Here is a 14311-nt window from a genome sequence, read left to right on the forward strand (position 1 = left end):
ATTTCCTCCTTTTTTTTTTTTTTTTTAATTCTTTGCTTTAAAACTCATTATTTTTCATTTGTCCTCAATGAACAGTATTTGCCATCTATTAGTCCAGGCACTTAAACGTTCTAAGACCTCCTATATTGGCCTGCAATATTTATCATTATTTACTCTTCTTCTCCATTCAATACAATCTGCAAATATTGAAGAGAGAAAATATGGTAAGTGCTCTCTGAGTGTGTTTGTGTTTTTAAGCAGAAACAGGATGAGCTGTCAGGATAGCAGTGTAAAGATATAATGAAAGAGTAATCAAAATATTGATAATGACCTACTTCTGGCCTCATATACACCCATGCTGTACATAATGTGTGTTTCAGGGCAGAAAGGGGTGCATTCTTAATATCAGACTCAATACCCAGAAGCAATAAGTGGATTCTACATTATTTAGGAGGAGATTTTACCAGCATATAGAGTTCCTATGATAATACAGGTCCAGATAGCATCAAAGTGATTTATGAGTTTCATGTAACAAACACATGAAACTCCCAAGGGACAGCAAACACAAAGCCAGATCCTCGTCTGGTGTCACTTAACAGACTCCCACAAAGTCAAATGAACACATTTTGGAGAATACAAAATCCGAGGACTTTCAGCTGTGGTGACAGAGTTTGCTTTTATTACCAAATATCAAATTTTGCTGAGTGTATTTGACTTCTAGCAAATTGATATGGTCTACATGAATGAGAGAGGTAGTATAATTAGGGAAGAAAGCTAGAGTTATGAACCTCTGAATATACAACCTCCTCAGGCACAGATGCCTTCATTTCCATATAGCACAGAGAGAACGACATTACCGTGCTGTACAATAATGCTTGTAAAAGTTATGTAACAGCCAGTCAAAGAAGCTTCGTGTGATATAGTCTCAGTTCTACACAGTATTACATAATTAAGCAGAAATTTAATTTTCTAGTCAATGGCATTTATTGTAGGCTACTTAGGCATCACTGATACTTCAAAAATGTGGTATAAACACTGACTCACTCAAAAGGATAAAACAGGGCATGATTATACTGTCTCTCAGGAATAATAATAAATCTTGGTAATATTAAGAGGTACTGCAGAAAAGTAAGATAATGCACACAAAACACCAGAAAATTATAAAGCTGCAAAGATTTTGTAGACCTTCTTTCAACATTCAGAGGTCATATTTTTATAATGGTTAACCTCTCCAGCTGATTTGCAGGAGGAAAGTAAAAATATTTCAGCTTTCCATCTTTGTGAAAACAGTTGTGGAAGGGATTGTTTCATTATTTTCAAGATTCCACAATGATTAAAAGATTATTTCTTTCAAGTTTAGCTCTTAGCTGTTAGCTTTTTAGCCCATATATGAAGAGACTATTATAGGAGCTGGTCATAATACAAAGCTATTGATAGTTGCCTCCTTCCTGTGACTGATCTACTAATTTCATTCATACTCTGCAAACACAGCCTTTACTGGTCTAATTCAGAATATGCTGAGGCAAAGAACTTGCACTGATTTCAAAAGGCTTTGACTCAAACCTCAAATCGCACACCCAATTTGTATTGACAGAGAATAACAAGTCCATTTTGCAGTGGATTTAGAAATCTGCTTTTATTCATCTAGAATAAATCCAGTAAATATCTAATTCTCTTAAAAAAACTAAAAATTATGATATCAGGTTATCTCACAATTCTGTTTCACCTTTGAAAATTCCATGTTGTGATTCATATAATGTTGTACAGAATAAAACCTTTCAAATTGAAAAGTTGTTTCAAAGTGAAAGCATGCTTTTCAACTTAAATAGAACTGCTTCTCCATCAGAAATGGCTCCAGTGGTCAGCTCTAAAGGGTAAAACAGAATTTGTGATGGCAGTGTGAGATTTTAGAAATGGTGGTGCACTTGTGCCTTTGTAGAATTGTCCTTTAGATTGTGCAGTGCTACAGTTCAAGAAAGTAAATTCTACTGCTTCTTTCCTTCTGCTGACTTACATGACTTACCAAAAAATGCACGTAGGTGAATTATGAGAAACAAAGAATCTCATTGAAAAGTAAAAGTTGAAATTCTTCCATTAGCAGGATTTGGTGAGCTTCAGATGCAGTCAGTGCCTGGAGTAATAAGTAAACACAATTGGGAATAGCTTTCCCCACCCATTTCTATCTTGCCTTAAGGTCAACAGCCATCTGGTCTGACTCACAGTGCCTCTCTCAAATGAGTGATTCGCTTTCCCAGTTGTGCTTCTGCACAAAGCCAGTGGCTGAATTATAGAAAATTCAGATGATGCTGTTATTAGCCATTTTAGCACCCCCATTATTTGTCTGATATGTTCCTGGCACATTTAATGTCATAAAGCCAGCCATAAGTCTGTGAAAAGATCATGGGAAATGAAGGTCGCTTTTACAATGAGACAGTCTGAGCACTGAATGCAAGTAACGTTCTGACATGTTAATAAAACCTGCTGGTAGTTGCTCCCTGAATCCTTGAAGCCTGTGTGAATTTCTCCTGTATAAATAAATATATATACATATAATGTATATATTTTGACATTATTCCCCTCCAAGAAAGATGCAAAATATCCCTTATTCTTATAAAACAAAACTGTATTTGTGCTAACCTTTTTACTCTATTGGCAGAACAAATATTGAGACCTCTAAAGACATCTTCCAACAAGATAAGGCATGCAATTTTCATAGTATCACAGTAATGAAGTTAGATATGCATTGTACACCACACAATGTCTATAAATGTATTTTCCTGAATATATTTTGTGATTTCTTAAAGGCAGCCCTACACAGTGGTATGGAGCAGTTTCCATAGGAAACAAACACTTGCTATGGAGCACACAGTATGCCGCTGTGTCGGATTGTCTTCAATGACTGATCATTTTGTCCATCTCATGGTCTTATTCCATGGTTTTCTCTGTGACTTTCATCAAGACTTTTTCTCTTTAATTGCATTTCCAGAAAGGAACTCCTAAGGGATGAGAGTGAATAATGTTTTGAGGTCCGTTTTGGTGGTATATTAGGAGGACATATGGCTTGTTTATCCATTTTGGTCTCTTTTCTGTGTAAGAATTTTTCCTGTGGATAATTTTTCCTGACTTTGCTGCTTCTTCTTACTTGTCTTCTCTTTGCCATGCTACTTTTCTATTTATTTGTGGATGATGGTAAAGAAAGAAGAGAGATGCAGAATGGGTAATAGCTTTAGATTTAGGAAAACAATGTTGCACTAATTCAACTTCCCATGATCAGACACTGAAGGTAAACTGAATGGCTCATGATACTGGGTTGTGCTCTGTAGACAACTGTGATTCAAGTTAACAGGCTGATAAACTGACCCCTTCAACAAAAGATGAAGAAAAAATATGACATACTTTGACATTAGAGTGCTATAGCTGATACAAATACTTAAATAGCTGTAATTGTAAAGTTTGATTAATTTCTCTTTGACATGGCAGGTAGAAGTTGAGCTAGTGTTGAATTTCCAGGCTCCTTGTGGTTGTTTGCATCTGAAAAGTTGGAATCGAGTACATAGCTACTTTAAATGCTTTGTTTTGTTGAGTGCCATTGAAAGATGATTAACAGTTATGAAGGAGAACTGTGTGATTTTATATCTTTTTTTTTCACTCAGAAACATAGAAACTCACCAAATGTATCACTTCAAACAAAAACTGTTATTTCTTGGGTACATTAAGGACTTTACCACAGGATCATGGTTTTCTAGAGCAAATGAAAAATGTAAGAAAAAAAAAACAGCTTTTTTGTTTTCTTTAGTGAGGAGAGAATCTTTGACGTATTTCAAATTATTGAACCAAGTGAAGTCAAGAGAATTTAAATCAACAGCACAAGAACTGGCCCTGTTTTTATGATAAATGAATTTAGTGGATGGAAGTGTAGCCATCTCTGCCAAGGGAAATATCATGCCCATTTTCATTTCCAACTAAGTATACTAAATAACATATTTTTCTTAGGTATTTAGAAAGCCTGATCATTTCTAAACTGTGCGTGGTAAACTGGGAATCACAGACTGGGGAAATTTTTACTGGTTCTGACAGCTTCCTAATTTTATACTCAGTGAATAAAAATCACTTATTTTGAGAATTACCATTATTTTCATAACAAATTATTGTCATGAAGCTAAATGAAAGAAAAGTGAAAAACTTCAACTTATCCTGTGGTTTCGTGAGATATCCAAAATGTTGTGTTTTGTTTTTTCTTTATTTTTTTTTTCTCTGTGTCAGTAGGGACAATTTTTCTCACATGCTTAATCTCAATCTTCTAAACATAAGGCAGATAATTTATCTAAAAGGCTAAAAAGTCTTTGATTAATAACCATGGGAATTGCAGGTATTAAAATCACCCCCAAGTGACCCTATATTGTTCCATGAATCTATTAGAAACTTACTCTGAATTACAAAGAAAAATTAATTAAAAAGTATAAGGACTACAGAGCTCAAATAAAGTATGCTCCCCTGAGCTCATAAGAAGATCTATATGCATGCAAAATGTCATAAAATCAGATTTAATTTACAGTATAATTTCCTTCTTCAACAACAAGAGGAATACAAGAACAGCAATTTCTGCATTTTTTATTACTATTGAGTTCTCTATAACAAGGCTACCTATTACAATGACTCTTGCATTAGTATCAAAGAAAGGGGATTAGATAGAAGGACCAAATGGTATTTCAGTAGTTGGAAATATAGCAATGTGTGAATCCCATCTGGTTTGGTTCAGTAAGACAGTAAACCATAATGCTCTTGCCCTGGCTTGACTGAATGAACAAAACTTCAAATGAGTTATGAGGAACTTTGGAAAGATTTTTTTCAAAATTTGTTCAGGTATGTCACATGCTTGTTCTAATTTTATAAATATGGTGCTTATCTGTTATTCTCTGTTCATTTTTCTTAGTAGGTAATAGCCACATTTGCAAATGCTTTAGATACTCAGGAGCATATCTAAGCGTCACAAAAGCAGTTGTCCTCCTCCTATTCTGTCTCATGTTTTAGCATTAGCCAAATGTGGTTCTCAGGCCTGCTCTTTTCAGGAGGGTGTGATCAGGATGGCTTAGAGGACAGTTATGGGCATTACACACCTGTTTACTTCCAAAATGATGGACTTTCTAAGCGTGCTGTCTCTTGTATTTTCACCTTCCTAAGCATCATTGAAAATCTCGGGCAGAGGCCTGTCAGTCAAATCACTTTGGCCTGTGAGTTGCTTTAATGATAGAGAGCTGTTTGAGGAAAAGGCCTGTTTAAATCCACCCCTGCCCAGGCAATTCCAAAGGTTCTGTCCGCAACAAAACTTGCTATCTTGATTCTCAGTGATTAAAGCCAAAGGGTTTTAATACTTAAATATAGCTAAAGCAACCTAGGTCCTAAACAGCACTGGAGAATTATAAATTCAAACATTGGGAAACAAAGAATATGTGTTATTTTACAGGCAGTTCAGAAATGCAAAATCAAAACACTATAAGTTTTATTTTATGAAATGCATACCACTGCAGTAGCAATGCTCTGTATCTATTGGGATCCAACTTGTTGTGATATACTAGTACCAAAATATGTGGAGGCAGGCAGCTGAAAAATATTGTTACTATATTGCCTATGTAAAGCAAAATTAGCTGTCAAAGTGCCATAGAATCACAGAGCAGTTGAGGTTTGAAGGGATCTCTGGAAATCTAATCCAAACCCCCTACACAAAGCACTAGGTTGCTCAGGACATTATCCAATTAGGATCCGAATATCTCTCAGATGGACCTTCTACAGCCTCTCTGAGCCACCCATTCCAGTGCTGGTCATTCTCATAATAAAGAAACATTTTCATATGTTTAAGTGGAATGTCCTGTGTTCCAATCTATGCTCATTGCCTCTTGTCCTTTCACTCAAGGACCACTGAGAAGCGTCAGTGTCTGTCCTCTTTAGTCCCCTCCATGTGTAATTTATATACATTAATAAGTTCTTCTCTTAGCCTTCACTTTTCAAGACTGAACAGTCCCAACCTTCTTAGCCTCTGCTCATATGACAGATGCTCCAATCCCTTAATCATCTTTGTGTCCCTTCACTGGACACACTTCAGCATGCCTTTGTTTCCCCTGTACTGGGGAGCCTGGAACTGGTCCCAGTTTTGATACTGTGTCTCAACAGTACTGAAGAGAGGAGAAGGATCATCTCCCTCTTCTTGCTGACAATGCTCTTCCTGATGCTGTTCAAGAGGCTGTTGCCTGCCTTTCTTGCACGGCTGCATTGCTGTCTCATGCTCAACTTGTTGTCTACCAGGACCTTAATTCCTCTGCAACTGCTCTCCAGCAGATTGTCCCCTAACATATACTGGTATATGGGGTTATTTCTCTCTAGGGGCAGAACTTTGCATTTGCCTTTGTTGAAGTTCATGTGATTCCTCTCTGTACATTTCTCCAGCCTGTCAAAGTCCCCCCCAGTGTGACAGGCAACACAACCATCTGGTATATCAGCCACTCCTCCTGGTTTTGTGTCATCTCCAGCCTTACTGAGGATGCACTCTGCGCCATCATCCAGGTTGTTAATGAAGAAGTTAAACAGTATTGGCCCCACTATTGACCCCCCGGACACACTGCTGGAGACTGGATTCTAGCCAGATTGCTTGTGCTTATGACAACTCTCTGAGCCCCGCAGTTCCAGCAGTTTTAAATTCAACAGAAGACTTTTGTTTTCTATGCTAATGCCAGAAGGACTGAACAGTTAGAGTTAAGACCAAGCAAGTTTGTTTATGTTAAATATTATTGGATGAATTGCAACAATTTGTTGCTTGTAAAAATTAAATATTATAAATATATATAGTAATAGACTGTATTTTTTAATGCTGTCATTTGTGCTCTGAGAAAAGTGGCACTTTGGAAGCATGCTAATTCAGAAAATGTAGGCATAAAAAAACAAAACAAGTGCTATTTATACATTTGTATATATTTTAGATATATTTTTTATTTTTCTAATTTTTTCCCTTCTTTTACTAGCCCATTCTGATCCCAGATCAAATTTGTTTTCATTTCTTCTGCCGTTTCCTATAATTGCTGTATAGATCCCTGGGAATCAGGATTACAAAGCGTGATTCTCTCTCATCCCTATACTGAATAATGTAGTGCCACAGAAGTTCAGGAAAATTATTTGTGGAGTAAGGATGTTAATTAATTAAGAGAAGATACGGAGCCAAAATCTGGGCCACCCTTAATGGCTAGGCTGTGTCACAGAGATGCAGCCCATATTGTTTGTGGTACCATCCCAGAAAAGGTCCTTAACTAGTAGCGCACTACTTGAAGCTAATACATGCACTTCCATCAACGCTCTGTCACCTGGATTCTAGCAGACTGGAAAATGGGGAACAGATCAGAAAGTTTAATCAGACCACAAACATCTGAATATTTTCCACTTTTTATTCAGATGGAAAAGCAGTAGTTGAAAAAATCCATTTTTGGGCCCCTGGTCTGGATCCTAGGTATATTAGTTATAACAGGGATTCAGCTCCCTGATCTTAGGAACACAGGTAGCATCCTGTGTCATCATGCCCTGATCACCACCATCAAAAGCCAACAAATAGGTGAAAATACTAGCTGCTATGTGATTTGTCTAGCTAGTGGCATAACTGTAGGTCATCCATTGTGAAACCCATGAGGTTACATAGTCCCAACATCTGACCTCCTGCGAGATATAGGACATGCCCTCTATATTTCCTCAGTAGTCCTCCAGATACTTCTCAAAACAGTCCTTAAGAGATTCACTGAAGGAATCTGCTGAAGGAATCTTTCTACTTTCCCCAGTAACAACTCTTGCCAGTGTTTGACTGTAATAACAAGCCAGAACGAGCTTTGGATGACACTGCATCCTAGAAAGTTGCATATGTGAGATCATTCCCAGTATCACCCTATGAACTTCCCCCGAATTGACTAATTCATTTAGAATAGCCCAAACAGGAGCAGGGAGTGAATGGGAATGACACACATATCAGAGTTGTATTTCCTCTTCTTTCATCCTCTGCTTCAAGGAGGAAACAAATTACTGCAATCTTAAGAGGCTGTAGCTATTAGGACTTAGCAGCTCGCCTAATTGTGTGTGGAGAAAAGGAGGTAAACAGAATTAAAACTCTACACATGACCTGCCCTTCTTCTCTCCCTGTCTTTCTCCTCTTGTGAGAAATACCTTCCTGCAGAAGGTATAATTCAGCATCTTTGTTTTGTAAAAAAAACATGGTACAGGGACAACTGCTCTTACAAACTAGATTCTTCAGTAAGCTGAAAGGGGAATAGAGGAGAGGAAAAGGGAAAGGAAAAAAGAAAAATGGTAAAAGGAAAGGGAAAAAGAAAGGGAAGTGGAAAGGAGACTTCTATATTTTGAGGGTTAAGCATCAAACTGTCAAAAAAATAAATGTTTAGTTAAGACAGAAGTAATAGCAGCTGCCTGGAGCATTTTGCTTGGGTTTTCTAAATGCTAAAAATAATGCTCTGCATATGCATTTGTTTTTGAATTTAACATCAAGTTAACTACAAAGCACAAAAATGCAATTGTTTCTGCTGCTCTGCACATGCTCCCTCCTTACTTTCACTGGCAAAACATTGCTCTTAAAATATATTTTTAGCTGCTTGCAGATTTTGTTCTTGAATATGCTTTTCTTCTCCCCCTCCTGCTTATTTCTTACGAAACTTTAAATTTGTTGTGTGCCTCTATAGCACTGCAACGCATCACATGCCCACAGAACTAGCAGAGATTAGAGCCAGCCCTCTGAACCATCTGGAAAAGTAAATTCCGATGGAGTAAAGCCTACGGCTTTTGTATGCAGCATAAAAAGCTTTCCCCAACTCAAAATGCAGTCCCAGATTCCACGGAAAGTCCATTCCTCTGCAGTCAGCTGTTATTGCATAACCATCAGTTGCGTATTTCTCCCACATAGCAAGTTTAGGTTTTAGAGATCCTTGTTCAGATGAGTTTGAACACTAGTAATTTACTGTATCTGCCTTGGCAGCATCCCTCTAAATCCGTGCACAGAAAGTCACTCTTTTTTCTCAGTATGGGCACCGCAGCGCTTTGGTACCGCATAGTCATTTTCCGTACTTATTTTATATTGCCTTTGAATGAGGGAACTCTCCAGAACTTTCTACCCTTATTTCTTTCCACAGCATCAGCATTTTCATATATTGCACTGACAATAACATGTCGGCTTTCATTGTAGGAGCCTGGCTGTGAAATCCACGGTGGCACAGCTGACGGCGGTCACCTTGGGATGCTCCTCTAAGCTGGGCACGGAGAGGCGGCGCAATCCGTGCTTCACCGCAGCAGCTAAGGAATGCAGCTGCCATTCTCAGTGGGAAAATGGAGGCACAGGACTGGTAAATCACAGATCTACATTTCATCATTTGCTCCGCATTGGAAATGGGATAGACAGTCTGATTTTAGTGCTGATTTTATTAAATTCAGGTCTTAATCCTCAGCACTCAGCACCTCCTGTAACCTTCATGTAGGATTCCATGTTTAGGAGACAGGAATGTTTGATCTGAAGGGAAATCAATCCAGGGTAACACTGAGCACCTCTTTAAAAGAAGATACATCTTTCAGCTCAGCATCAGCTGAGAAACCTACAATCTTTTAACTGTTGTGCGATATTCAGTACTTCGAGTACTGAATATGATGGATTCATCCTACAATGGGAGCTGAAGACTTTGAATCTCCACTTCCTTAGAAAATCCCCTAACCCTGGTTTCCACTCCAAAAGACAGGCATCATTATGTTCCAGGAAACTCTGTTTTAAAGAGACCCATCCCGCCTGGTTTGATGTCTAGCCTCAGAACACCACAGAAAGGTCCGCATCCCAATTGGATGGAAGTGTTTTAACTTCAAACGGGAGGCACAAGTTTCAGACATGCTCCTGTGCTCCATGTTTTTATTCATCAGTGCTAGGTGGATGCCTGTTTGAACATGGGTTTTTAGGGATGAAGGTGAAGCAGTGGTGGACAACACCCGGTCACCGCACAGGGAGGCTATCACCCAAATTTTGTCTTTTTGAGCCACCTTCCTGGAGGCAAGGGCTTATTCCTTTAGAGATTTCCTCCCTCAGATGGGAGGAAACTAAATAATATCTCTACTGTTTTAAACAAGAGAGATCAAGCATACAAATGAACTTATAAACAAAGCTGCCAGACTTATGTTTTAAAAATAAATATATGATAACTTCATCTTGATGCTGCTGTGCAAATGTGATGGATTCATCTTTTTCTGTTTTCCCTTATCCTCATGCTACACTGGTTTCAGTATTACTGTGTGGAGAAAAAATGGCTTTATGTCTGGCTCATCTTGCTGTCTGCGGATTAGGTATATACAGCCAATATTAAGCTCAGCTCTATAAGCAAAACAAAATTACAAAGAGGAGACTAACTAACTTCAGTATTGCCTGAGCTTTGTCAAGATGAAGTTTTTACAACTGTTTGGCTTTCTCAATGAATTGCCATATATTTTGGTTAAATGCAAATCCTGTTTGTATACTACAAATGACCAGACATTCAAAAAGGAGGAGGGAGAAATAATTAGATATAAAACAGAATGACTGTTACTGCAGAATTTTCCAATGCAGTATGAAAATCCTATTTGGATGCTTACAGGAGCTGAAATAATACAACTTGGAGAGTTATCCACAGGGAAAAAATGTTAGCTTTGTTTCTTCTTTTCATGTATTTAACTTCCAGCAATCCCATTTCCCTTCTTCAAAAGAGATATTTAACTAGAAGTATTTGTGCAGCAAGACTCCTATCAGAAGGATGTAGTTTTTTATTTTTATTTTTTAGCCTTCTATTGCTTTGCTGACTTAGGAACTAATTCAGAAGACTGACAGTACTTAATAGCCTTGTGCAATGAACTAGATTTAAACTCATCTCTCTCAAGAAGGAACTGAAGATTGTACAGTACAATCCCTAGATCCTCCTAGATCTGTGACTAAATATAATGTATTTAAGCTACAGTCTCTGAGTTTTGAACCTATGCTAGGTGATTAGACACAGCAGATATTGCTAAATTCTCTGTTATTTCGACGATAATTTATAGAGACATCGAAGGTTAATGACAGACATTTTTTTTTCCCAGGCAAGGGGTTCAGAAAGTTAAAGAACAGTCAGAAAAAAATTTAAAAAGTGATTAGCAATTGAGCTTGGACTATTTTATGCCATGTTGGTATTGTAGCTAACTGCAACCAAGGAAACAATGTATATATTTATACATGTTTTTGGTTTTTTGTTTGTTTGTTTTTCTGGAGAGGATAGCATGAAATAAAGGATTTTCCTAAAGTTTTCCTAAACTTTAGGAAAAATAAATATTTGACCTTATCTTTTAGGCTGTGTTTTATTAACCGTATCTGTTAGGCAATTATGGTAAATTTTTTATCTATTTATATGTGAATTCCACTGATATTGTGCTTTCTTTTACTGCTTATAGGAAACAAGTATACAAGTTAACATACAAATTGGGAAACGTCTTCTTATATTCCTCCCATACATGGACAGACAGGCATTCTCAGATATAGGCCACAGGTGTAGCATTTGCAGGCATCAGCAGTGAGACTGTACCTCTAAAGAGTCAGCCACAGGGCAAAATGAAAAATACATTTTTACAAGGCTTTTATTTTTCAAAAGGGTAAGTGTCATGAAATGGTGAGCTTTCCTTGGGAGCAAGGAGGAAGTTCCACAGGAGGCGGCACAACGACAGTGGAGCAGCAGAGCAGATGCTAGTCCAACCATGTATCTCCCGGAGTGCATGCATAGAATCATAGAATCATTTTGGTTGCAAAAGACCTTCAACACCATCAAGAATCATTTTGGTTGCAAAAGACCTTCAACACCGTCAACTCCAACCATGAAACATACAGCGCAGGGCGCGTGTGCTATGGGCACTGTGACAGTGAGGCCTGCACCGTGTGTGCCTAGCAGCGTTTTGCAGTGCCTTCCCATTGGGTTTTAATGGGTTCTGGATCAGGCCAATGGATTCAAGTCCAATCTGATGTGGAGCCCTCTGAGTGAAGTACTGTTTAATTAACTCAATGATATATCACGAGCGATGCTTTCAAAGTAGGGAGGGACAGGGTGGCTTGCTCATTATACGTTAATGGCTCATGTGCCTACCCATCCCCATTGCTCCCATACATGCCTTTGCCTCGCTCTGCTTTTGGACATCCCCCATCAATACTTGTCCTGCTTTCTAGCTGAGCTTTCTGGAAGCCTATTGCTAAGAGTGAATGTTGTACCTTGAGAAACAGACACAAAATCTGGCCCAGTCCTTTGCTTTCTCAAATCATCTCCATGTTAGTGTTCTTCTAAAATCAAACTCATGAAAGTGAATTCTCCAAATTACACTGTGATATTTTTGAAGGCTGTTAAAGGATTTTACAAAAATATTTTGGGATTTATGCCTCATGAACTATGTAATCTCAAATTAAATAGATACTGTATTAAAGCAACAGCTTTAATCTGTTTTCTCTGTTTCAATAGTTTAAGAGCTGAGCCTTATCAGAAACAGCTGCTGCTAATGGCAGCCTAACATTTGCCATATATTTTCCATTATTTTTTCCCCCAGCGTTTATCTCTCTTAACTTATTTAATCTATCTCTAAAGGATGATATTTAGGCTGGTGCCTGAAGGGGAGGGGATCTTATTGCTCACTTGTTTTGTACAGTCAGCTTAAATATTTTCAAGTGTGTTGTGATAGTAGTATCTAGCAATCCTGGGGGGTGTGAAGAAAGTAACTCATGTTTAACTGGGATATGAATCAGATGTAACTTTGTGCATTCCTGTGACTGAATATCTCCATGATTAATAATATGTGGGCATTTAAAACTGAACTTTGGGATAGCTGGCATTGAAATTCATATGGTTGCAGCTATCTGTAAAAGTGATCTTGATATTAATATGATTTTTCTTCACCCAGTGATCTGGCAAATCCCACAGCCCTCATTTGAGAGGGTGGAAAAGGCCCAGTTCCTTGCTTTATAATCTCCCCCAGTACATAGTGGGTTATAAAGCTGAACCATTTACTCTGCAGCTTCTGGGATGTGTTTTTTGCCTTTTGGGGAAAGCTATAAGGGTCACAGTGCGAAACCTAGGCAGTGCAGAATACCTTGCGGGTTTATTGTTTTATGTTTAATATCTGAAATAGTTGAGCTAGGAAAACACATTAGGATATGTTTTCCCAAAGTGAGGTGAAAATAACTTTATGAAACAACCAAAAGCCCTCACACTCATTTTAACACGATTTGAGGCTTACTCTGATGTATTTCAATCCTCTATGTCATTTCAAAAAAATGAATGTAGAAGTTGTGTGATTACAGAAGTGGATCCTTGCCTGGATTTTTTCTTTTATTTATCTCAACTTTAATGAGGATGAACCTTTGTTAAATTTTTTTTTGGTTCTGTTTTGATGATGTTGTATAGTACCTCAAGCACTTCAGTAATGGCAAGAAATATACATTTACATATATTAAAAAAGAGAACAGTTTCTGAAGTAGAAATAATCTTCCACTCAGGTTTGCTTTCACAGAAGAAGTCCGATTAGTAAAATGCTTCATGAATTTTTAACTGCTTTTGAGAAGATTTAACAGCAGGAATCAAGCAGAGAAGCCATCATCTGGAGTTTTGTTTCCTCTCCGAAGGCACTAGTAGCAAACCCTCCACAGGTCACAGATGGTCTGTGGGCCAAAGTTTCAGAGCCAAGGCACTAATCAATCAAGACAAGTCAGACAGCACCATCAATCATTTCAGAGAGCTCATTCTTTCATTCGTAGAACTCTGACACTTTCTTCTTTAAGAGAATAGCCCTTTTAAGGAATAATTTAAAGCAATTGTCAGTTCTCTGTGGAACTAACTTCCATATATGTTGAAGTTCCGCTGGGAGGAAAAAAAAATATTTTCAAACCAGCTCTAATCCCAAATCAGAAATGGACAACATGAGATGTTTCTAACATGCAACCTCTCCACCATATGACAACAAAAAAAGGTGCTGGTCAGCTCAAGACAGAAAGCTGCTGTCGAAATCACAGTTTGGCTAACAAATGAAAACTGAAATTAAAAAAAAAAAAAGTATACATCCATTTTGAACTCTCTCACCACAAGCTGGCCCATCACAAGTAAAACAAATGTGAGAGATGGTTTTGATTTACCCCATTCACTTTCACTGTCAAGGTCCCAGGGACTAGGACCATGCCTCTGGCAGAAGAGGTGCTGCCTGAATTTGTTGTTTCATTGTGTTTATGGCCTTAACATTGGCTCCGAATCAATCATCCAGTGTCAGGAACAGGGAGTACCTAAAA

This window comes from Tinamus guttatus, unplaced genomic scaffold (assembly GCF_059628265.1).
Source record: "Tinamus guttatus ecotype Peru unplaced genomic scaffold, ASM5962826v1 Tinamus_guttatus_pri_ptg000056l, whole genome shotgun sequence".
NCBI classification, from domain to species: Eukaryota; Metazoa; Chordata; class Aves; order Tinamiformes; family Tinamidae; genus Tinamus; species Tinamus guttatus.